Raw genomic sequence first — 23,480 nt, 5'->3', positions numbered from 1 at the left:
AAGACAGATGTTCACAGAACCTATTGTAGCGATCATTTCACACCTGTAAATCAGACCATCATGCACTACACTTTAAACTTATGCAGTGATATATATCAATTATTTCTCAATAAAACTGGAAAAAAATTAAAGAGCAGGGGCACACCAAAAGATAGTGAATGACAATAGCCAAGAAGAAATAAAATGATAAACTTGCCTTTTTAGCCCCAAATGGCCATTCTTCCACCCTTACTCTCCAAAGCCCACCTCTCTCCTCCCCATTATCTAAGACCTTTCTTCCAATTCTTTTTCCCTCCTAGCCTCCTCCATCTTTTCTCGACATTTTTTTGTCACCACTCCTCCTCCCTCTCCTGCAACTCCTTGCTCAGCCCTGCTGTGTTCACAGCCCTGTGCTGCCTGGGGACAAGGTGACAGACAGCATCCTTCACTGGTTCTGTCCCAAATATCATTCTGCCTTCTCAATCCCACAGGTCCTCAAAAATCAGGAACTAAAAAAGAGATTCCATGAATAGAGAAATTCTGGAATTAAGAATCAAACTATGCAAACAAGAGTTTCCGTCAGAGCCCAGCTGAGCTTTTGAAGACCACCAATCAGCAGAAGGAGAGGACAGAGCAGTTTATCTTCAACCACTTGACACTTGGTGTTTTGAAGAAGGTCAGGGCTAATTTGGAGGTATGGAAACCACTACACCAGTCAGAGCTGTGAAGCCCAACCCAAAACCATTTCCATCTGTCCTCTGAGTGTGCAGGTGATCCCTGACCTACCTTGACCTTTCAAGAGAAGATTTCCAGGTCACCTGTAGGACAGACTCTTAATAAGCATCTTTCTAGTCTTTCCCTGTCATCCCTCCCATCACCAGCCCCTCCTCCTCTGCCATTTCTGTTCCCTCTCACATTGTCATCATCTTCCCTCTTCACTCCACTTACCCCTTCTTTAGGCCAAGTCAGGAATCGAGAGAAATGCAATTCAGTTGGTTCTCAAGGTCAGAGGACATGCAGAGTCTACCTCTGAATTAGCTTCCAATAAAAGGGTCCCAGGGCCAGTTATGCATTCCAGTGTTTCTTAAATAACTTTCTGAAAAAATAAACGCAAGATGGGAACTCTCCTCCTTCTTCCCCCACCCAAAAAAACCTGTACTGTGCTGCCTAATAGGCCTCCTCTTCTATCTGTAACACACACCAGGCACATGGCTCAGAGCTGTCCTAGCACAGGATTCACAATTCATCAAGCTTCTCTCACTAGGCTGGAAATCCCACTATGGCAGGATCTGCAGTACAGACTCCAGTAATTTCCAAGCACTTCTCACAGGGCCTAGTCATCAGAGATAATCTGCTCTGGGTAGTACTTCACTAAGTCCTGGATCATTTCCTTATTCACACAGTCAGCCTTTACTAAGTGGCTACTATATGCAAGGCTCAGTGTTAGGGATTTTGCTTTCAAAGATGATTCAGACACAAACTAGACCCCCAAGGAGCTGAAATCTAGTAGGATTCACACATGTAGTTAATTAACTATAAGTCAAAAAAGAAAGTGAAAAATATCTTAAGATGTAAAGATAATGTATGAAATGATATGAAAGAGGAAATTCACTGCTACATAGGTTTGGACAGGAAACAACGTACATGTCCATGAATAGAGAATTTCTTAAATAAGTTCTAGGATATACATACAATGGAAGAGATAGTCATTGAAAAGGGTGAGAGAACTCTATTTGTAAAGAGGCATTACACAAAAATAATATAATAATTAATTTGCCAGGAAGGGGAGAAAGTTGAACAGCAAGAAATCTGCAGAAGGAAGCAGAGGAGAAGATAACAGTTTTGCTGGTTCCAGTCCATTCTATAGGCCTGGCTATATCCTTGTCCTCAAGTTCCTTGTGATACATTTCTTTTCTTGTTTAAGCTATTTCAAGATGGTTCTTGTTTTCTTTTTCTTTCTTTCTTTTTTTTTTTTAAGATTTTATTTATTTATTCTTGAGAGACACACACACAAACAGAGAGGCACAGATACAGGCAGAGGGAGAAAGCAGGCTCCATCCAGGGAGCCTGACATGGGACTTGATCCCGGGTCTCCAGGATCACACCCTAGGCTGAAGGCAGCACTAAACCACTGAGCCACCTGGGCTACCCGGTTCTTGTTATTTTCAAACACTCCTAACGTATAGGGTAAAAAAAGGAAAAAAAAATAAAAAAAAGAAAGTGGGTTTGGCATTTGTCAAAGGTCATCAAACTGAACACTTAAAATCTATGCATTATTGTTCTATGTGAATTATACTTCAACTTAAAAATATGGGACTCCCTGGGTGGCTCAGTGGTTGGGCGCCTGCCTTTGACTCAGGTCGCGATCCCGGGATCCAGGATCGAGTCCCGCATCTGGCTCCCTGTGAGGAGCCTGCTTCCCCCTCTGCCTATGTCTCTGCCTCTCTCTCTCAGTCTGTGTGTCTCTCATGAATAAATAAATCAATCTTAAAAAAAAAAAAAGAAAGAAAGAAAGAAACAGTGAGGCCGAGATAGCCTGAGTATATGGAGGACACTGGTACCAGTAACAGAAATATCATAACATAGGAGGAACCATTCTGATGGGGGAGGAGGTGATTTAGTGCACTGACCAGCACTAAAGTACTCATTCTCCCAACTACCAGGAGTGTTGGCAGTAGATCTCAGCTGATCCCTTTCCCCAACTTGCTCTCAGCTGAAGAAAAGCCCTTCCCCAATGTCATTCCCCCTGCTCAGGAATAATACCTATCCATTTGCTGATTGATGGAGGGGGTATAAAAGGGTATAAAGATCCAGCCCCTTTAGTCCAATTGGGACTACTCTGAAGAGCTCCTTATAGGACTAGCAAAAGCCTTTGTTATAGCTGTAGTGTAGTTCAACTTCTCCCTGTGGTCTATCCTATTTCTTCCATGCACCCTCAGGTACTGACCCTGAGGGCATTCCCCAACCAGCTTCCTGGGCATGCAAATCTACATCTCAAGAGTTTTGTTCCTGGGAAATCTGGCTTGCAACACCTGAAAAATAGGATGCATATATTTTTAATAAGCTTGAGATTCCAGGTGACAATGTCTAGAAGAGTAGAAATGTGGGCTAAAGCTCAGGAAAAAGATCTAGGCAGGAAAGAGATTTGGGAGCAATCCACTGAGAGGTGACAAGTAAAACCATAAGATTTTACAATACACCAATAGGGAAAAGATTGAAGACAGGAAGCCAAGATGATATCTTTAGTCAGTCCTGATACTTAGGATGAGAAAGGGAAGACCCAAGAAACAGGTGAAGAAGGGGAGAACAGAGAGGATACAGAGTTATGAACAATAAAAGCTATTTCTGGAAAGTCTGTAGTCAACAAAGGCAAATCCTACCCAAAAAGCTAAGAAGAATGAGACACAGAATGGATTCTTAACAAACTCTTGTTAACTGAAATGAATGGGACATACAGCCTGCACGATGCTCAGCTTTTTGTTGGATTGTCTTTGGCAGCTTCTGTCCAATATAGGCACAGAATCTATCCGTATGCCCTGGAGCAGACCCACTGTTAGGCTGGCAAGCAAAGGAAAGTTGAAATGGTACATAAACCTTAGCTACATAAACCTTAGTGAACCAATGCAGAGTTGAGCTGCTTGAGCAATGTGGAAGAAACTCCCTTCTGAAAAGCTTTTTCAAGAACATTCCCAGGGATCATCTGAATAAACAGCCAGGATCCTTGAGAAGGATCATGTCTTTATGGACCAAATTCAAACTTCAGTCAAACCCACAGATGTTTAAATATATAGAACTGATTCTAACTTTTTTTTTTTTTTTGGCATTGGCCTATAAGTATAAAAAGAGTGATGCCATCATTTATAGACATTAGCAACATCATCACTGCTTTGAATACAAATAAGCAAACTCATCTTAGCCATGCTATTTTAAAGTAAATAACAACCACACAAACAGGTGTTATTTGACCTTCAGTCCTTGGCTGGAGTAATAAACAGAAAGATTTACCTTCTACGAACAGAAGGAATTTACCTTCTGCTTCTGTGCACAACAAAGCTATGCGATATTCATCCCTGACTCACTAACTTTCTCTGTTTTCATCTGGGTGGCTGGGGGGATCTCCACATCTACATCTCTTGCCCCAACTCCTCCCGCCCAACTTGCAGTCAAAGGCCATGGCACAAAGCATCGTGGACTCCCCAAGAGCCAGTGTGGATATTTTTCCTGCAGAGATCTATAAACCTGTGAGAGTCCCAAAAGTCAGCACCAATTTCAAATCTGATCGGCATCTCTGAAAGTCACAGTTACCATACAGCTGAATAAAATATTTTTTCATAAATTTAACGCCAGCATGTCTGTGTTTGGAAACTTTGGAAATACATGTTGTATGGTTTACTGCACTGGAAAAGGTGCCAACAGACTTTCAAAGGAAGGGAAGTGTATAACTGTTTCCTTTCAAATGCATTTTCCAATGGGATCCATTCAGGGAAAAGGCTGGAACTAACTAAAACATTATTAAAAACTGTTATGGAAAGAGACAGGGAGATGGAAAAAGATAGACTCAAAAAAGTGAAATACATAAGCAAGAGTGAGACAGACATACAAGGAAAAAGAAAGGGGATCTGGGCAGAAAGACAGGTTGGACAGGGAAATGGGGTGAGATGGAGTTTTGTCTGGCAGTTGCTGCTCGTGGTCTCATATTGTTGCAGATCAATCGATCAGGGCTGCAGTGCTGCTGGCCCAGTGGCACAAGACAAACCACAGAATTGGCTTTCAGTTCGGCACTTGCGAACTGCTGACCTTCAGTTTTCAAACCAAAAATATTCTTTGGGAAACAGTAATACCAGGTTCAGCCCAACCAGCCAAGCAAAAACAAGGACTACTAACCTGAAGTAACATCCTATTTAGTTACATCAGGCACCAACCCTTCAGAGGAATCAACCTGGAAGTCTGCAAACCTGCAACCACACCCCACCAAAACTAACTCCAGGTTCTGACTCAACCAACTAGGCAAGGATAACCAGAAATGCTAAAACAAGTGGCATGGTGTTTCAAAGTTGGCTTTACTAGGCCCTACTAAAGCAGGACAGCCAGTCTTCACTCACAGAGCCAGAGATACAGCAATTCTTTCTGAGGTCACATGTGCATGACTCCAGTGGAATCTGCATGCAATGCTTAGGGCAGGGTTTGGCATAACTTACAAAGCCATTACATTTCTAGACAAAGTATTAACAGTTTGTAGCGAATGAGTATTTTGTTTGTTTTTTGCTAAAGTCATCTAAGCTAGGGTGATGCTAAAATTTATCTCCCAAAGTGGGATATTTCTGAGAACAAAAGGATGTGCTATTAATAATTCATAAACAGGGTCTATCTCTGGGCAAACCAGGACTTACCGTCACCCTAGCCTAAGCCTAAGCCATAAGAAAAAAAGCCATAGCTTTTTTTCTCCCTGGGTCAGTATTATAAAATTTTAGCTCACAAGAATCTTTTTTAAAAAGCCAGGACTGAGCAGCCCGCGTGGCTTAGCAGTTTAGCGCCGCCTTCAGCCCAGGGCGTGATCCTGGAGACCCGGGATTGAATCCCATGTCAGGTTCCCTGCTTGGAACCTGCTTCTCCCTCTGCCTGTGTCTCTGCCTCTTTCTCTCTCTCTCTTTCTCTGTGTCTCTCGTAAATAAATAAATAAAATATTAAAAAAAAAAAAAAGGGATCCCTGGGTGGCACAGCGGTTTGGCGCCTGCCTTTGGCCCAGGGCACGATCCTGGAGACCCGGGATCGAATCCCACATCGGGCTCCCAGTGCATGGAGCCTGCTTCTCCCTCTGCCTGTGTCTCTGCCTCTCTCTCTCTCTCTCTGTGACTATCATAAATAAATAAAAAAAAAAAAAAAAAAAAAAGCCAGGACTGCTCCTGATTAGTGCCAAAGCACTTTCTCTTTGAGATCCTCCAATGGAGAGGTAAACAAATCAATTAAGTTAACTGCAAAAACTAACAAGAAAGATTGAGCTGACAATCTAGGATTCTAGAGAAGCTAAAAATTCCAGGCAGCAGCTTCAGGGGAAAAGGGAAATGTGCCACAGATGGAGCTGTTGAGGCTGATCCACCAGACCTCTCAGTGCTGGGTCCTGGTGCCTCAGCCAGCTTCAAACAGCCGAATGGAGGGCGGGCAGACCCTGGTGCAAGTTTGCTGAGTTCCAGGCCATCATTCTTGAGGGTGTAATAACCATGGGCTGTAGCACACATGTTGAGGGATGAGGGAAAAAAATAAACAGAGAGACAAAAGAATGAGGATGCACTGCCAATTTCAATTGTGCAGCTTTTATTTTTAAATGCTTATCAAGCTGAGAGAGAGCAGAGTTCTTGGAAAACAAGGTTTCCTTTTTTCCAATGCCAGCGTAAAACACCCTCAAGGACGGGCACTGCACAGACTGTAACAACAAGGAACGCAGCTCTGCATCTCCCAGCAGCCAGTCCGCCTGGGTCTCACGCCGCTCTGATTTCGGCTCAGCTGAGAACTCAAAATAACAGGCCCACTGCCTCTGGTAAAAACTGCTCTTTTTAAATTTTTTATTAATCTCTAAACTGGCTGTGTTAGAGTTATAGCCCATTACCTACCAACTCTCTTCACTAATAAAATAAATTTGTAAAAGGCCTAATTACTACTTTTACTGAACTATACTGCCTGGGGATCAAGTACAGGAAGCCAAGGGCTCAACTAGTTAGTTGTCAGTGAGGGGAAGATGGGGAGGGGATCAGGAGAAGACCTGGAGTTACCAGCAGGAGAGAACAGGAGGTCTACAGACAAGCCTCAGAGTCCATGCCCGAAACGAAACAAAAGGGCACTAACCCTGTTCTGTTTCTAAACAGCACCAGGAAGATCCATGCCATCATGGATTTGGGGAGGCCTGTCACGAGTTACATAGGCCTATGCTGCCCACACCCCAGCTCAGTACAAAAAGAGAACTGCAGTCCAACACAGATGGACCCTGGCTGGACTATCAAAAGAAAGCCTGGAGAGTCTGACCAGTAAGGAAACAAACAACCATTCTTCCCACCTATCCCACTCCACCCTTCCACCCCAATCCAGACCCCAAGGGGGAAAAAACAAACAAACAAACAAAAAACAACAACAGGCAATTAATTGCACAATGCTGTATCATGAAGGCGAGGCGGACTACAACAACTTCTGGGCTGTGCCCTGCACCTCATCCCAGAACACTGATTACAAAGCTGGAGACGTTATTCACGTGCCGAGCCAGGCAGCCCCTCATCTAGGCTGGTGCTGAGAAGTCTGACTAGAAGCCAGCAGTCAACTCTGACATACTCATTTTTAACAAGAGGTGTGTATTAAACAGACTAGTCCAACTTCAGACAAAGAGTAAGGACAAAACGTGACCTTCATTCTTAATTGTTCACAAAGAACTCTTCTAGGCAAATCCCATACATCTCTTGGACTTTAACAAACAGTATTTCTCCTTGAGAGAACACTAAAAAAAAAAAAAAAAAAAAAAAAAAATTCAACCACTGCCAAAGAACCTCTTTTTAAAATAATACTGATAAGAAAACCTGCTATGGCAGGTGGGTTAAACCTGTAGCAAAAACCCTTTGGGAAATGAACAGAATGGAACATGGTATTTCACTGAGGCAGAGAGGTCTGCAGTTACTCTCTGCCTGCCACATGTCTCACCCTAAAGAACTGAGGAATGCTCTCAACAGGAAAAACATAGCAGCAAATGCTGTGATACCAAAGCCACAACTCCATGGGCCCCTGGAGCCTCTCAAACTAAGCTGCCAGCTAGGGAGCTAACACTAGCTTTGGATAAAATGCAGCTCTGGTAGAGTAATTAATTTTTTTCTTAACTGGGATTACATTAATTTTCAAGGACTAATGGAGTCCAGCTGTAATGGGAAGAGCGGCTGCCGATGCACAAAGGCACTTGTGCGTACAACATTATAAACACACACATACACACACACACACACACACAGACCTATAAAAAGGATCCACTATAACAGGATATTTTTAGTTTCTACAATGCTGCACTAAAAATATAGCCCCGGCTGATACATCATGGCAGAACTATTCTCTCTCTGTCCCTTCAGGAACAGTTTAAAACATTTATTTTTGTTTCCTTTTGTGATGGTCAGAGTAGAGAGAAAATAGCAGCTCATTGATAAGAGGAAACGAGAGAGACATGAAAAATTGAAAACTACCTAAAAACTCATGGAGAGGTTTATTTTATTAGTTCTTAATAAATATCTTGCAGATTTCCTCAGGAAATACACCAGATCACATGTAAAATAGTTTGATACTGATGTCAACTGCATCAACATATGAAGTCTATTAGGGTGAAGCCGCAGCAGGGTGATCAGCGTGCTGAAAAACTCCACAGTACTTGGGGGGGGGGGGGTATCTCACGGCCTTCCAAATTCTTCGAGAGGTAAAAAAGTCAGCCAAGACGCAGAGAGAGAGAAAGAGAAAAAAAAAAAAGATCCCACATCCTGCTTTCAGCTGCCAGCAAAGTGAAGTGCCCAGAGATTAATTCTACGTCTGGCCTGGAAATGTGACTTTAAAGCATGAGGGAGGGGAGTTGTGGGGGGTGGGGGTGAGGAGGAAAGAGGAAAGAGAAGGGTAGGCTAACTGAGGCTGGCAGTAGGCCACCAACCCCCTCCCAAGCCATGTTTCAATGTAGACAGAAGTAAACCCCAATAGACAGCAGCGCCTCAGCCTGCCAGGCCCTTACACCAGCTGCAGCGCATCTCGCTCTCTGCACTCAGGCCCAAGTGCAGATGTTCCCTACAGCATCACTTCCGTTAGACTTTCTTTTAAAGAAATAGCACACATATGTGGAGGTATTTCCACCACTTTCTAACAGGACTCTCTTTGCCTTTAAGGGCCTCAAAGTGAGGGCAAAAATTCTGACAGCAGGTAGGACAGTAGCTGAATAAGCTGCTCTAGTCTCCCTTGCAAAGGAGCACCAGTAGCTAAAGAGCATTAGTTAATTAGTAGCAATTTCTTTATAAATTTGGCTTCCTAATGTCTTCAGAGGAAGAACCTCCATAGTATGGGGCTAGAAAAAAGGGGGAAAAGTATATCACAGATTCTAATTTGGGTTTCTCAAAGCAGTCTCCTATATAGTATTACCATCTCAGAGTTCTCTGATGGCTTTATTATCATGGAGCCTGCATAAGGCAGTTTAAAAAAATATAAATATAATTTTTTATATAAATTTCTTAAACTCATTATATATAAACTCACATATAAATATAATTTAAATGTAATTTCTTCTATGCCTAAACTCCTTTTACACAACCCCAAACCTTGACAAGTTAGCCAATCAATGGATCATTATTGATTAAGTGCCTAATTTTGAAATCTGCCTTCAACACTGTTAGGGCTTTGATAAAATACTATATAGTCTTTCATCCTCATAGAGTACATACTCTAGTTGAGAAATCTATGCATTTTATAAAGATAAAATAATTGCATTTTCTAGAATAGCTGAATATTCTCTACTTGACCTATCAGGTTGTTGGTTCCTCTGGAATGAAAGAAGAGGGTTAGGAGGATCAGCAATGTCAAAGGAAACAAAAGTTGGTAAACCTTCAAAACCAAGCTGCTTAGTTTGAAATTCAAAGTTCAAAAGAGAAAATCATCTCCCCTTAAGGGAAGGTGAGAAATACTAGCAAATCAGTGGCAAACATACCATAGCATTTTAAAATTTTTTACTTAAATTCTGGTTAGTTAACATACAATGTAATATTGGTTTCAGTAGTAGAAATCAGTGGTTCATCATTTACATCCAAAACCCAGTGCTCATCAAAACCCATCACCTATCTACCCGCCGACGTCCCACCATTACCCTCCATCAACTCTGTTTGTTCTTGCTCATTAAGGTTTTCATGGTTTGTTCCCCTCTATCTCTTTTCTCCCCTTCCATATGTTCATGTTTTGTTTCTGAAATTCCACATATGAATTAAATCATATCATGTTTGTCTTTCTCTGACTTATTTTGCTTAGCATAATACACTTTAGCTCCATTCACATTACAAATGGCAAGATTTCATTCTTTTTGACAGCTCAGTAATATTCCATTGTATGTACATGTGTGTGTATATAAGAAGGTTTCATTCATTTACTACTTCTTAAATGTCTTCTTTGCACAAGGTACTAGATGTAGAAACAGACTGAGAAGTGGTTAAATAATCTGCATAATACAGCAAATAACACAATCACAATTAGAACCTAGTTTTATCTAACTTCATTTTTTGTCATTACAATTTCGAAAACAATTTCTTACAAAAATATTGTGATTACAGAAAACAAAAAAGCAAGAGAAAACAAAATTTTAAACACTCATTAATTCCACTACCCTAGAGAATCATAATTAAGTTTTGACGTACACCCATCAGTCTTTTTAAATAAATGTATGTACAGTATGTGTAATGTTACAAAAATGTGATTAGTTACAAAGTTCATAACCACAACAGCACATGACTTTCAGAGAAGAGAGATTATATTTTTGGTAGATGGCCGCATCCCCAAGATCAATCACCCAGAAAGAGGAATGTCATGACCTGACTCCATACAAGGCAACGTACAACTGTTCCACCCTTATACCTTCCTCTGAATTCCTTAAACCAAAGAAATGTCAAAAATATATCATTATCCTCTACCCTTCTCTTGCACATCCCTAACCCTAGGACAGTCAGGTACACTGACTAACTCAGCAGAAATGCTGCTCTCAAAGCCAAGACTCACCAATGAAAAGGGCCATCAGAAATATAGGAAACAGCTGTATTGAAAATGTCTCTGGCTGAGTACGATCCCATGTGCTGGTGGGTCAAAGGCCCCTATTGGCACAGCCATACTCCCTTAGTACTCAGCTCCAATGATGGTTTATTTCAGGAGTTTTTACTCCAAAAGAAAGATGTACTTGCTTCCTCAGTAGTAATAGTCTATTAATGCACAGATGATTCATTAGTTAGTGAAAAGAAGGAGAGCCACAAAAGGCAGCCAGCCATATTCTTTCCTCCCTAAAATGGCAGGACAAAATGACTACTCACTGACATACCATGCTAACTTTCCAAGCTTCAACTATTCCCAGCTGGCAAGTTTTCACCTAAAGTGAGGTGAGGTGAAATAAAAGGTCTGACAATGTAGTTCATGATGACTCTAACCTTACCTCACTCAAAGTAATATATATATATTATATATATATATATATATATATATATATATATTATATATATATATATATATACCAGGTTGATCTGCTGGTTAGGAACTTTTATATCTGATACAAAAGATCTACTCTCACAGGAGAGCTTGGGTGGCTCAGTCAGTTAAGCCTCTGACTCTTGATCTTAGGGTCATGGGTTTGAGCCCCATGTTAGGCATGGAGCCTAGTCTAAAAAAAAAAAAAAAAAAATCTACTTCCACAATGTTGCTGTCACATAATTCAGCAGTAGGGTTCCTCATAGTGCTAGAATTTCCTCAGTTGGTGGAAATGAAAATACATTTGCAGAGCTAGTTAAAAACTTCTCCAGTGGAAAGACCTTATAAAGACTGAGCAACAGAATAAATTACAAATGAAAAATAATGACATTAAAAAATTTTTTTTAAAGATTTTTATTTATTTATTTGAGAGAGACAGAGACAGTGAGAGAGAACGTGAACCGGGGAGGTGAGGGGAGGACAGAAAGAGAAGCACATTCTTTGCTGAGCAGGGAGCCTGATGTGGGGCTCAATTCCAGGACTCTTAGATCATGACCTCAGCTGAAGGCAGATGCTTAACCAACTGAGCCACCCAGGTGCCCCAAGAACAACATTTTTAACTAAATAAAAATTTAAAACTTTTGTACAATGAAAAAAAACCACAGACATACTTAAAAATCAAACACAAATAAGAAAATTATCAGTGAACATAGTAAGGACTTGTTATATTTACCATCTGTAAAGCTCAAATAAATTGATACAAAAGATACCAAGTTGGAATGGAAAAATGAGCAGAGAATAAGACTACAGCAGAACTATAAACAGTTTAAAAAGTAGGAAGAAAATGTCCATTCTCACCAATAATCAAAGAATGCATTTGTTTGTTTATTTATTTGAGAGAGAGAGAGAGAGAGAGAGGGAGAGAATGCACAGTGGGGATGGGGAAATGCAGAAGGAGAGGGAGAAAGAGAATCTTCTTAAGCAGGCGCCATGCCCACCATAGAGCCCAACATGGCTCAATCTCACACTCCTGAGATAATAACCTGAGCTCAAATCAAGAGCTGGACACTTAACCAACTGAGCCACCCAGGCACCCCTAAAGACATGCAATTTAAACAAGCTGGAAAACATTTTAGCAGTTTCTTACAAAACTAAACATAGTCTTATCATATGATCTAGTAATCTCATTCCCTGTAAATTCACCCAAATGAGTCAGAAACTATGTCCACATAAAAACCTGCACACAGATGTTTATAGCAGCTTTATTCATAATTGCCAAAACTTAGAAGCAACCAAGAGGTTGCTTCAGTAGGTTATACCATACATAAACTGTGGTATATTCAGGCAATGGAATATAATTCAGTGCTAAAAAGGAATGAGCTATCAAACCATGAAAAGATGTGGAGGAATCTTAAATGTCTATCAGTAAATGAAAGAATCTAATCTGAAAAGGCTACCTATTCTATGATTCCAACTATATGACATTCTGGAAAAGGCAAAACTATAGAGATAGTACAAAAATCAATGGTTACCAGAAGTTAGGGAGAGGGAGGGATGAAGAGGCAGATCACAGAGGAGTTTAAGGGCAGTGAAATTTTTCTGTATGATACTATAATGGTGGATATGTGTCATTATATATTTGTTGAAACCCATAAAATGTACAAGACCAAAAGTGACCCTTAATGTAAACTATATGCTGTAGGTGATAATTATCTGTCAATATAGGTTCATCAATTGTAACAAATGACTACTCTGGTTCCCGATGTTGATAGTGGGAGAGACTGAGCATGTTTGGGGGCAGGCGATATATGAGTACTCTCTATTCTTTCCAATCAATTTTGCTATTAACCTAAAACTTCTCTGAAAAAAAAAAAAAAAAAAACATGGGCAGCCCCGGTGGTTCAGCAGTTTAGCTTCAGTCCGGAGCCTGATCCTGGAGACGGGATCAAGTCCCATGTCGGCTCCCTGCATGGAGCCTGCTTCTCCCTCTGGCTGTGTCTCTGCCCCTCTCTCTCTTTTTCTGTGTCTCTCATGAATAAATACATAAAAATATTTAAAAAATAAAAATAAAAAATAAAAAAACAAAGTCTATTAAAAAAAAAAAGATGGGTTTTCTTCTATCATTTATTCAATAAATAGATGAATGCCTACATTGTGCCAAAGACTATAAAACACTAAAAACACTTGAAGCCAACAAGAGGTGGTAGCTGGGCATTCTCAAACACTGCTGTTAAAGAGTGTAAGCTGGTACAACTTCTTAAGAAAGTAATCCAGCATAACATACCAAAAGCATTAGAAGGCTTCAAACCCTTTAACCCAAAAACTGAGCTTCTTTAAAAAAAAATTTTTTTAAGATTTTATTTATTTATTCAAGAGAGATACAGAGAGGGAGAGATATAGGCAGAGGGAGAAGCAGGCTCCCTGCAGGGTCCCAGGACCTTGGGATCATGACACGCGTCGAAGGCAGATGTTCAACCACTGAGCCATCCAGGTGTCCCAAAAAACTGAGCTTCTAAAAATACATTCTAATAAAAACAATGAAATGCAGACAAAGGTTTTATGTACAAATGTGTTAATTATAGCATTATTCCCAATAACGGGGAAGTGGGGAAAAATGTCTGAAAACAGGGTAAGGATTAAGTGAATGCTAACATATTCATATGAGAACATTACTTAGCCATTAAACATGATTATAAAGAGTTTTATAACTGAATACCGCTAAGTGAAAACAGTAGAATCAAACATTTTATATCTAGTCTTCTTTCAACTGTGTTAAAAAAGAACTTGAATATTCATACATTCCTATAGGAATGAATGTCATTTCTGGGGAGCTGGTTTACAGGTGGTTTCTAGCCTTTTTCCTACTTGTTTTGGTACTCTCAACACAACCCAAAATGTTAAATCTTCTAAAAATATTATTTAGGGCTGCCCTGGTGGCTCAGCGGTTTAGCGCTGCCTTCAGCCCAGGGCACAATCTTGGAGACCTGGGATCGAGTCCCGTGTCAGGTTTCCTGCATGGAGCCTGCTTCTCCTTCTGCCTATGTCTTTGCCTCTCTCTCTCTGTGTCTCTCATGAATAAATAAATAAAATCTTTAAAAAATAATAAAATAAAAACATTAGTTTACATAAAAAGGACAGAACTGCTCCAGTAAAGTGAGTAAAGATACGGTAAGTGAATAAGTGAATAAAGGAGAAATAAAAGAGTAGTACGCACAGGAAGAAAACAGAGAATAAATGATGGAAGATTTAGAGGATGAAAAAGGACAGAACTTATACTGTTCTCCAAGAAATTTTGCTTTCCAGGGCCCCAAAAACATTGACTTCAGGATTAGCAGTAAATATAAAAACACATTTAATGTATTTTAATTCAATGTCAGGATACAAAATATGTATTTGGAAATTATATTTTCTGAAATGTCACCATAACAAAAAACAAAGATAGACAGTGAGATTACAAGTGATGACCCCTGATAATAGATGTCCCTGGCCTTCCCATTCAATCTGCATTGCGTAGACTGATTTGTTGAACATTTTTATTGAGAACTTACAGCACACTAGGCACTGTTCTAGAAGCTCATAATCCATCAGTGAATAAAACAAGTCAAGGATCCCTAACAACAGGGAGTTTACATTCTTGCAGAACAAGAGTTGGAGAAATTGAGTAATAAACATATGCACAAAAAGTTACCTAGTATTTAGAATGCAAGTTATAAAAAAAAAAATGAGCAGGATAGAGGTGATCAAGGAGTTCAGGGTGGGAGTGCAACAGTGTTAACGGAATAAGGGTAGTCCTCATGGCAGTATCATTTCAATAGACTTATCAGAGGTGAGGTTATTTGCCATGCAGATAAGCTGGAAGCAGAGTATTCCAAATAAAGAAAATTGCTAATGCAAAGGTTCAAAGGTGGGAGAATCCCTGGTTTATCAGAAGACCTGCAAGAAGGCTAGTGTGGCTGAAGCAGAGTAAGCAAGCCAGGGGAAGAACAGTAGTAGCAAATGAGGTCAGAGAGAGGTGATGTAGGAGGGCGGGAAGGAGGGGGAGTTCTCTTGTAAAGACCATGGCTTTTACTCTGACTGAAATGAGAAGCCAGTGGAGGACATGATCTGATGTTTTCAAAAGAATGACTGCAGGTATAGAGAGCTCTGTGTGTGTGTGTGTGTGTGTGTGTGTGTGTGTGTGTGTGTGTGTGTTTAGAGTAGGAAGACAGGGGAATCAAGAGAGACCACTTTGGAGTTTCAAGTCTTTCTGGGTTGTCTTTCTCTTTGTGTTTAAAAAGTTTACAGGATATGCAGGCCATGTTTGCAAAGAGGATTTTCTCTTCTAATGTGGAATCCAGAACAATGTGTCAACGGCCTGCAATTGTGTCCTTAGCAGGCATCTCAAAATAATGATTACCAAACATTTCTTTCTGCTCATTGCCCTGACATGAGTTCTGGGCATCACCCTTTCTCAGGGGAGAGGTGAAAAGAGGTTATGCAGAACAAGCAGTGATAACAGAATGACGTCACAGGTGTGCCTCAAAGAAGCCCCCAGTGAGTTCAGCTCATAACCACTCTACAGTGATTTACTCTACCCTGCCAACGCCAGCTGGAGAAGGGATGAAGCAAGCTGACACAGCCAAGCCTTGGGCAGGCATTATAAGATCTTTCTCCTTCCAGTCCCTTGCCAGCCCCTCCCCTCTTCAACTGCTGATCCTTGCTTCAGAAGCCAAAGTGTGAACAGCACGTGTCTGGATTTCAGAAACCTGCCCAGCAGTTGGAAATTCCCTACAGTGTGTCAACTGCTGCATCTGCTGTTGGCACTTGGGGCAAGGGATCACACGGGCATTTTCTGAAATAAGCTTCAAGATGGGAGTCCAGTGTCTGAAGAGGGGCCTAAAGAAGCCAGAAAACTGCAATTACAGCAAATAAATTTCTAAATATGTGACAATCTGAGACACACAATTAAACCAAACAGCTCTAAGAACAGCAGAAGTCAAGAATGAAAGCACAGAGCACCCTGACTAATGGAAAGGATTTTATGGGCCAACAGGGCTTACCAGATATGTAATGTAATGTGGCTGAAACTAGAGAGCACTCTTTCCAGATCTCCAGCTCAGACCCTCTTGGTAATACATGATTTCTGTCATTTCAGCTGCAAGCCTCCCTCTCCCCTCCCTTTCTTTACCTTTCTTCCCTACCCAATTAGCCTTCTAAGTAGGCTATACCTTCAACACTCTTGGAAAAAAATTAAAAATGTGAGCCTAGTAACACCATCAATTGTAAAACTAGACTGTAAGAGCTAGAAAAACAGCTACTCTTTGAAAAGCAGCCTACACGCCCTTGGTACCCTGGATACGGGTGCCCCAGCCACAATGCTCAAGCAGGGCTCAAGAAACGCTCATGCCTGGCAGTATCTTCTTTTTTTAAAGATTTTATTTATTCATGAGAGTCACACACAGAGAGAAGGAGAGACACAGGCAGAGGGAGAAGCAGGCTCCACGCAGAGAGCCCGATGTGGGACTCGATCCTAGATCCCAGGATCATACCCTAAGCCGAAGGCAGATGCTCAACCACTGAGCCACCCAGGCGTCCCACATGAGTTAGGAAATTAAAAAAGAATCTTCTGGTCAGAAGTAGAGTAGATGGGAAACTAGAGATGGAAATGGAATATAGCCAGGCTTTACCCTAAGAACATCTGCTACCTGCTGAACTCAAGCTTTGGATTCCAAGGCTTCATGGGCATAGCTAACCCTAAGAGAGTGCCCAAGATCTCTGCCCTTAAGCTGGATCCCACAGAGCTACATCCAAGTAGGAGAGTGAGTCAGAAAGAACCCTCAATTCCTTGAAAAGACAGCTGAAAAACTGACTATGTCAAACCTGGGCTGACTAGAAGAGAAAAAAATACTTCACTGAAAATATGGACCATACAAAAGCCCTCATAGGAGTACACAGCACGAATTCACATTACCTGCATGGTCTCTAAACCCTCAAGCAGATATTTTAATTTAGAGTGATTATTTTAGATTGTCCATCACCAGGTTGTGGGCAAAAGGAAGCCCAAGTCCTTTGCCCATTTTTATCCCAGATTTCTAAGAATTCTCACTAACAAAATTCCAAAGAAAATAAGATTACAGAAAAAGAAATTTTTTAATTGCACAGGAAACAAGGCACAGCAGAGATAAGAGATTAGCAGAAACTCACCTAAAAGGATCCCTTTTTTATAGTCTCTAAAATAACCATGTTTAATATATAAAATAATATATATATAATATATAAAAGACATGCTCACAAATATGTTCAGGGAATAGGAAACTACAAAAAACCCCAGCAGATTTGAAAAAAAAAAATATCTGGAAGTAAAAACATATAATTGAAGTAAAAAACTTATTGGAGCTTATTTAGTACATTAGATATAGTTAAGGAAAGATTCAGTGAACTGCAAGTTATTTGGAATGCAGCGTGCACACACACAAGTCATAAGAATGAAAAAGAGGTTTAAGAAATATTAAAGACAGAGGAAGGTCTAACCTTTGACTAAGCAGAGTCATTGAAGGAGAAGAGAAAACATGGTGAGATATAATATTTTTAAAAAGAAGCTAACAATTTTCCAAAACTGCTGAAATTAACTCATAGATACATGAAGCCCAACAAATCCCCAGCAGGAAAAAAAAGTAAATCCAAGTTTAGACAAATCATTAAACTATACAACATCAAAGAGTTTAAAATTTAAAAAAAAAATTTTTTTTTAAGATCTGGAGAACACCCAGAGAGAATAGATTACTTTTGAAGAGTAACAATTTGACTGATGGTTGGCTTTCTTTTTTTTAAGGTTTTATTTATTTACTCATGAGAGACACAGAGAGGCAGAGACACAGGCAGAGGGAGAAGCAGTCTCCATGCAGGGATCCCAATGCAGGACTTGATGTGGGACTCGATCTCGGTACTCCAGGACCATGCTCTGAGCTGAAGGCAGATGCCCAACAGCTGAGCCACCACCCAGGCGTCCCTGTGGTTGGCTTTTAATCAGCAACAGTGAAACCTCAGAGACAATGAATTATCTTAAATGGGGACTGAACGAAAGTAACTGTTAACCTAGAATTCTATTACCAGTGAACATAGATCTTTTAGGAATAAGGAAATTAAAGCCTTTTCAGACAAATAAAAACTGAAAAAATCTGTCATCTAAAGAACTTCACTGGGAGTGTCTGGGTGGCTCATCTGACTCAGGTAGTGATCTCAGGGTCATGGAATCGAGCCCTGTCTCAAGGCTCCATATCAGTATGGACTTTGCTTCTCCCTTTCCCTCTGCCCCCCTCTTCAACCCCCCACCTTGTGCACTCATGTGGGTGCTGGCTCTCTCCCTTAAATAAACAAACAAACTTCGCTAAATACATTCCAAAGAATATACTTCCGGTAGAAAGAAAATGATCCCAGGTGGAGGGTCTGAAATACAAAAAGGAATGAAAAGAAAGTAGTAAATATATGGGTAGGTCTAAAGAAACATTTACCAACAAAATAAACAACAACAATTTGTCCTGTAGAGTTTAAAAGGAAAAAAAGAACGAAAATTCATGACAATAGCAGTATATAAACTGGAGAAACAATGAGAAGAGAATGAATAGAATTTAAGTATCCCATGGTCCCTGTATTATATAGGAGGAGTGAAAATGTTGAATAACTTGACTTTTGGCAAGGTAAGTGCACATGCTTTAATTCCCAGGGTAACCACTAATAAAAGCAAAGGAAACTAGTAGGGAAAGGGGGAGAAAGAATGGAAAAAGAAATCCAAAAGAAAGAAAAAAGGAAACGGAACAGGTAATGGGAAAGCACTGGGAAAAAATATCTACAAAACATGTATCTGATAAGGGGCTTATATCCAGATTGTACAGAGAACTCAAAACTTCAAAATAAAGGCAAACAACTTGACTTTTCAAATGGGCAAAAGATTTAAACAGACACTCACCAAAGAAGATATATAAATGGCAAATAAGCACATGAAAAGTCACTCATCATCCTCAGTCATCAGGGAAACAAAGAATGTATTAAAATCAAAACAAAATGGTACCACATATCTACCAAAATAGCTAAAGAAAACAAAACAAAACAAAACAAAACAAAACAAAAAAACCCTGACAATACCAAATGTCAGCAAGGATGCAAAGAAACTGAACTCTTAGGCTGCAAGGAATGTAAAATGATTCAACTACTTTAGAAAACAGCTTAGCAGTTTCTTATAAAGTTACACATATACTTAACATTTGACCCAGGACAACTACTCCTGGGTATTTACCCAAGAGATTAAAATACATTCTCACAAAAAGACTTTCACACAAGTGAAAAAGACTTCTCATACAAGTCTTTGTGGCAGCTTTATTCATAAGAGCCCTCAAAGAGAAACAACCAAAATGTTCATCAACAGGTAACTAGATAAACAAAACTGCAATCTATCCTTACAGTAGAATACTATTTCGGAATACAAAGGAATGAAATATCAATTCACATAAGCAACATGAATCTCAGACACTTTAGTCTGGGCAAAAGAAACCAGAAACGAAAGAGTGCATACTATATGATTCCATTTATACGAAACTCTAGAAAAGACATATCCCATGTATAGTGACAGAAGGTGGATCAGTGGTTTACCTGGGACTAGGAATAGGAAAGGAGATCAAGTAAAATGCACACAAAGAAAACTATTTGGGATGATGGAATGCTCTGTATCTTGATTGTGATGATTAGTTACCCGGGTATATAAATTGGTCAAACTCACTGAAATGCACTCTTAAAATGGGTTCTTTTTATTGTGTATAAACTTTACTGCGATAAAACTGATATTTAAAAAATAGGATAGGGGCAGCCCAGGTGGCCCAGCAGTTTAGTGCTGCCTTCAGCCCAGGGTGTGATCCTGGGGACCCGGGATTGCATCCCAGCATCGGGCTCCCTGCATGGAGCCTGCTTCTCCCTCTGCCTGTGTCTCTGCCTCTCTCTCCCTCTGTGTCTCTCATGAATGGATAAATAAAATCTTTAAAAAAATAAAAATAAAATAAAAAGTAGGATAGTATGTATAAATCAAAATACACCAATTATTACAGTAACTGTCAATGGATTGAGTACTCATAACAGCCCCAAAGAGAAAACAATTCAAATGTCCTTAAAATAAGAATGTGTAAACTGTGAAACATGAATAAAATGGAGTTATTATAGCAATGAAAATGAATAAACTACAATCACACACATAAGCATGGACAGAACTCACAAACATTACATGGAACAAAATAAGCCAGAGAGAAAAGAATGTAAATAATATGATTAAGCATGATTCCATTTATATGCAAACAAAACCAAACTACATTTTAAGAGTACATACTTAAAACAACACTATAAAGAAGAGTAAGGGAATGAACTCCACAGGTCAGGATGAGAATTACCCGTGAAAATGAGGGAGAACTACCAAAGGCAGGAGACACAACAGGGAGCTTCTGAGGCACTAACAACATTCTCCTTTTAACTCAGGTGGGCTTCCATGTGTATTCACATTATTACCCTTTCAAATGTTCTACATTCTCATCCTCTTTTCTGCATGAATGGTATATCTACTTTCCCCCCAAGCCCAAAATAAGAATCACAGTCTCCTCTAAAAATGGCATGTAAAAAGCCTTTTTTTTTAAAAGCAAGAAAGATATTTGAAAAGATCATGAAAATAAGAAATGATGTTCCGAAAAAGTCCTTTAAAAAAGAGCGAGAGCAAGAACGCCACTACATTTCCCAAAGCAAGACAAAGATGAACATTTCTTTTCCCAACTGGTTGTGAACAAGCTTTCCATTTTAAGAGGGAGGTTCCCTTTTACCCATGAGAATAGTAAATATGGAACCCCAACAAGTCTGATATCCCCAAACCATATCCTTCTGCCAGCTTATTACCTGTGGCCCCACAGGAGATTCAAGCCGCCTGGAAGAATTATGACTCCCCCCAACTCCCTCATCTCTACCTCTCTTCCTCTTCAGTCTCAAATCAGACTCAAGGATCACTTTTTGCATCCAAAAACAGCAGCTGCTCAGATTTTGGGGTGAAGGTGGGGGAAGAAGATGCTTGCATTAACTGTCTCAATTAAGTCCAGAGAAGTTTTTGTGTCTTCTGATACTTAAGATGTGGGTGTAATTTGCTAGCTGTGCAACTTTGCTTAATTAAACCTTTCCGGGGCACCTGGGTGGCTCAGTGGTTGAGTGTCTGCCTTTGGCTCAGGTCATGACCCTGGGGTGCTGGGATCAAGTTCCGCATTAGGCTCCCTGCGGGGAGCCTACTTCTCCCTCTGCCTATGTCTCTGCCTTTCAATCTGCGTCTCTCATGAATAAATAAAACCTTTAAAAAATAATTAAACCTTTCTGATACATTCCTTATCTATCTATCAAATAGCACAGAAAATATCTGTCCCACCTGACTCTGACAGCTGAAGGAAAAAATCAAATGAAAATACATATACAGCCACTATAAAAGGTCATCAGGTATTATCAGTGTTGTTTTGCTGTTATCATCTGTCACTACCTCTGAAAGCTACAATTCTTCCTCAGACCATTTAGTTGGTTAGGATACAAAGTACAACTTATGCCCTTTCACCCCATCCCCAGAACACACCCATTTCCACTGGGTATTCAGCATACAGTACCCATTTGGCCTAAGCCCCCTGTAAGCTACATGTAAAATTTTTCTCCTCAGGAAAAGCTTAAAGAGAACTCTGGAAAGGCAGTTATAAGAGCCCTGCTGCCAACATTCTTCCCAATATTGTCTTCTTTTCAGAAAAAGTCCTTCCTGGAGCAAAAGAAAATCAAATTGGGAAGCTATAAAATGGCAAGAGAGGAGATATCCGGCCCATATTAACTCCTGGGCAATGACGGGATACTGCACTTCAGAACTCCAAACCAAAGACCAAGGACACCAAACCACACTGTCACCTTGAGACAAACACAGAAACGATTTCTTCAACTGATATGGTAAGGGTTTAATTTTATTAATATGATATTCATTTCTTTCACTTTTCAGAACTCTCTTCCCCCAGCCTAAAGTAACAGATACATTCTGAAAACAAGGATCCTGGAAATCAGAGTCAGGAAAGATAGGCAGGTCCCCTGACATACTCGCTTCTTTAATTTTTTTCTTCTTTTCCAGGGAATTCTAAGGAAAGAAGTCTGTAGTAAGCAACCTGCTGAGAGTTATATCTCCCCAAGAGGGATAGAGGGCATAGCTGAAGGATGTGTCCTCTTCTGGCCTGCCTTCTCTGACCTTTGAATAAACTTCTCAAAAAATTTGTTGGCCAAGCTTGCTCTTTCTTTGCTAATTTACTCTAAACTGAGCAGTTCTGAAAATAAAGGTCAGGAAGTGCTGATTACCTGGAAAAATCTACCCATAGATCCTTTAGGAGAAAAAGCCCAAGGGCTTCTACTACTAGAGATAATAGAAGGAGGAATAGAGGACAGTTTATACAGCTAAACTCAGGCCTAACCTTTTATGAAAGGTGGATTTCCTGTACAACTGTTCTGACAAGCAGAGGATTAGGCACTTCATACATTCTGCTTTGGTAAGAGACCCAGAAGCAAATTTTCATAGAGAAACATTGCTGTACTCAAGGTCTGTAAGGTACTTGTAGCTGGAAAACAAAGGAACTCTGGTTGTGAATCAAACTTCTCACCTAGAGTCAACCATCATAAACAACAACAGCATGAAGGTGTGAGGTCTCCACCTCAAGCAACTCAACACCTGGGTTAACCACTGTCAGCTCCATGTAGACAGCTGTGATTCTTTACCTTCTGGAGACACACATGTGGCCTCCCTCTACCTCCTGCAATTCAGGATTACTAACGAACCATAAGAGAAAGCATAAATGGTAACAGAAGGAATGCCAGTCCAGGCCTACCTCAATCTCAGCCCCAAAATGCTTCCTAAAAGCAGGGAGCACCAATGGCACACACCAGAAGTATCTCTTGGGTGTTCTCTTGCTTCCACCAGGGCTTTTCTACAAGGCTGAAATGGAGGCCTAGTCTATGAACTGATAGAGGAGGAAAAGGAGTAGGAAAAAGAGGGGGCCAGGGCACAGAAAAGGGAAGTTATTCCTGTGGTGGCCAATGAATAACATCCAACGATTTATAGGAAGTATAATCCAATAATACAGTAAAATAAAACAGTGTGTGCCTGAGATGGTTTTGATTCTAGGAATTATAAAACATATTTTTTAAAAAGAGAGAGAGGAAGAGGGAGAGAGAAAAAGGGGAGGGGGGGTGGGGTGGCGGGGTGGCCAGATTGGAGCAAATTGGGC

At 40.3% G+C, this 23,480-nt stretch overlaps 1 protein-coding gene and 1 long non-coding RNA gene across 9 annotated transcripts in view; one reads left to right on the top strand and one right to left on the bottom strand.

Moving 5' to 3' along the window:
• The window catches only part of SMG6 (SMG6 nonsense mediated mRNA decay factor), a 238,058-nt gene that overhangs the window by 151,772 nt on the left and 62,806 nt on the right, over window positions 1–23,480 (bottom strand). The gene's annotated exons all lie outside the window — the stretch shown is intronic.
• On the top strand, window positions 547–22,462 carry LOC144285929 (uncharacterized). Its single transcript, XR_013354069.1, has 3 exons — window positions 547–673; window positions 21,968–22,161; window positions 22,337–22,462. It is a non-coding gene; the product is annotated as an uncharacterized LOC144285929 (long non-coding RNA).

Source organism: Canis aureus, chromosome 16, assembly GCF_053574225.1.
Source record: "Canis aureus isolate CA01 chromosome 16, VMU_Caureus_v.1.0, whole genome shotgun sequence".
Classification (NCBI taxonomy): domain Eukaryota; kingdom Metazoa; phylum Chordata; class Mammalia; order Carnivora; family Canidae; genus Canis; species Canis aureus.
This window is presented reverse-complemented; position numbering and strand designations above follow the sequence as displayed.